Source organism: Olea europaea, chromosome 5, assembly GCF_002742605.1.
Source record: "Olea europaea var. sylvestris chromosome 5, O_europaea_v1, whole genome shotgun sequence".
NCBI lineage: Eukaryota > Viridiplantae > Streptophyta > Magnoliopsida > Lamiales > Oleaceae > Olea > Olea europaea.
In genome coordinates, this window is record NC_036241.1 from 12,905,281 (window position 1) to 12,908,628 (window position 3,348).

Here is a 3,348-nt window from a genome sequence, read left to right on the forward strand (position 1 = left end):
ATTTTTAAAAATAAAATTTTCAATAAATTTTGATTAAAAATGTATGATTGAAAAAATAAAAAATAATTTTTGGTTTACTTTTCACCTTCCTTCATTTTCACCTTCCTTATTTTTTTTGTCCTTTTTTTTGTTGGTGGGGCCCGTTTCTTCAATTTTTTTTGTTGGTTTTTTTGGTTTTTTCTTTCTTTTTGTATTTAAAAAAGTTCAATGACCTTTTTGGACCTTTGACAAAGTTTAGTAACCATTTGGGCTATTAACTCCTATATTTATTACTAATTTGTAATTTTTTGAAATTTTGGGGTATTAGTTGCAATTAATTCTTTTGTTTTCTATTCTATTCTTTTTCTTTTATTTGAATAGAGGGCAAAATGGTCAAAAAACAGTGAAAAGGACCTTCAGCGCAAGAAAGGTGGTAAATAAGAGCAAAAATGTCAAAAAATGAAAGGTAGGAACGTTTTCCACAATAACCTCTAAAGGTAAGAATGTTTTGCGCCAATTACTTTTCAAGTTCGTAGAATTCTCATTTTCCTCCGAAAATCTCCTCTTTAAAGTCCCGTCCCCACTATCCTCTTCCTCCATGGCACATTCCATATAGACTGTTGTTTGAAAGTGGAGCTGCCAAATAGTATTAACGACAGTGATGATTGGTTCTTAATTGGACTTAAGCATTGACATTTGAGCACAAGAATTTGGGAAAAAATAATTATGAAAAAAAAATAAAAATCAGGCAAAGACATAAATTAATATGAAAAAGGATGAACAGCCCCAGCTGTCGACCACAATATTTTACCGTTTGTCCTATACCAGCCCCTTTTTATACCGTCCATTCACACCTTAATCTTTCATCCTAAGTTTTCCTTTTAGGGTTTTCTTTGTTTCTGCAGGCATGGATAGGCTCTGGGTAGTCTTATCTAGGGCTTCTTGTTGGTGGGTTTCTTTCATAATATGTCTGTCGAAGGCAAAAGGGCATGGATTTTGAATTCTGATGTTTTTAATCCTTCAGGGTCTTTTACAGTTTTCTTTGTTTTTATGGATATGGGTGAATTTTGTTTAGCTTTATCTAGGCCATCTTGTATCTATAAATCCGTGGAATCATAATACTACGACATTGATTGCTTGTCGGTAGAATTATATCAAGTTACAAACTTCAACTTGATCAAATCGGTTTTCTTGTGAAGATTATTGGTATGCTGTAAAAAGGGTACTTTGGGGTTGGTCATTGGTGGGGTGGTTTGGGAGGAGATCTACTGTGGAAATGAATTGGGTCGGACCCCGAAGTTCAGTGTTGAGAGACTCGGGTCTGCCTACGATCATCAGCACTTGGTTTGGCGATGAAATGGACATGCACCAAAGTGAATATATACGAGTAAGTGCTGATTAAGAATGAAAAGATGAGTCCTTTGTTTTTAGTGCAAATGGTGGCAGCACCTTTATAGAAAGATTGTGACTGCAGATAAGCATCTTCGAGGTTTTCATCCCATCCACACCTCACATTTACAAAGTCATTGTGATTTGTCTTACACTTGGTCTCTTCTTATTATGCCTCTATCTGGTAGAAATCAAAATGAAAATTTTAATTTAAATCAAAGCCAACAATTAATTTTAACTAGTTATGAAATTCACAACTTTTCAATCATATATTTTTCAACAATTTTTTATCAAAATCTACTGAAAATTTTATTTTAATTTTGATCAAACGTGTCTATATGTGTATTCCTCATAGTGGACTTCTATTTAGACATACATTGCTGAATTGTACCAAATTTTTGGCTATCTACCCATTAATGGGCTCAACGTTAGTAGGGCTACAACTTGCTATGTGAAGGTAGACAAAGCTACCCATGCTTGGTCCGGAAAGAAGACATCTTTTTGTTGATTTTGTTCGAGGGTCCTTTTTATTCTAATGGCCTGTCCCCAAATTTAGTTAGGTTGATTTGGGTCGTGGACTGACCCAACTAAAGAGAAGAGTCATGCTAGTCGTGACTTTTCACGAACTTAGCTCATTGAAGTGTTAGTTGCTTTGAATGGAAACTCCGGTAAATAGCGGTAGTAACTCTAATTGTATTATTAAAAAAATGAAGAAAATAGCTATTGGGTACAGTGAATTGCCCATCCCGACACAATCGGTGTCGAGCTTTTATTCTTTATTTCTTGAAGGACTAAACCAAGTGTGGCTGCCAAAATCGCAAGCCATGCTAGGAAGCTATAACTATGTTAGAATTTTTATTCAAACTATGAACTTATATATCAGGATTCAAGCACATACGTCCACTCGCATTGAACTATAAGAAAAATTGAGATACATTCTTATCTCTTATTGGTTATGGGATAACCCTTGTTCTAATATCATTATCTAAAATGAGTGGATCCTATGAAATTGAAAATGATAAGTGAATTTCAAATTGAGAAAAGCTAAAAAAATATGGTTAAAAACAGGGTTAAAAACAAGGGAGGATACATGTCGAAGCATGAATGGATAGTTTGAATTTTTTTTTAAAAAAAAAAAAAAAAAAAAAGACACCAACAAAGTGTTGTTAACTCAATCTGTCCTCACTTTCAATATTTTTAACCCTGTTCAGCCATCATTTCCCTTTCATATTGATCTTGATTATACGAGATTTAACATTCAATCAAGAAATTCAACACTGATGGGGCCATCAAAATTTGATTGATTTTAAATCCTTAAAACCGCCGAATGTCAATTATCCACACCCTTGCAAAGGTAAAACAAGTTACAACATTGATTGCTTGTCGGTAGAATTATATCAAGTTACAAACTTCAACTTGATTAAATCGGTTTTCTTGCGAAGATTATTGGTATGCTGTAAAAAGGGTACTTTGGGGTTGGTGGGGTGGTTTTGGAGGAGTACCGTGGAAATGAATTGGGTCGGACCCAAAGTTCAGTGTTGAGCCTGAATTGGGTCTGCCTCTGATCATCAGCACTTGGTTTGGCTGTGAAATGGACATGCACCAAAGTGAAAATATACAAGTGCTGATTAAGAATGAAAAGATGAGTCCTTTGTTTTTAGTGCAAATGGTGGCAATACCTTCATAGAAAGATGATTAATGCTGGATGTACTGGCCAACTTTCACGGGCTCTATACAGGCTAGCATTAATGTTTGGAGGGTGATTGGGGTGGGTGATTATTTTGAAAAAAAAAAAATCACCCATCCCCAAAATGTATGTGGCCTGTACAGGCCCACAACCAGCATTCCAGCATGTCTTTAGAAGAAAAGGTTGAACCATAATCTTGAGGGCCCCTATCGTTCCGCTCTTAAAGTTTTGTGAGGGAGGTAAATCTCGAGATGTACCCCAGCAGATCAGGGAACAAGAGCTGCCTGTACACT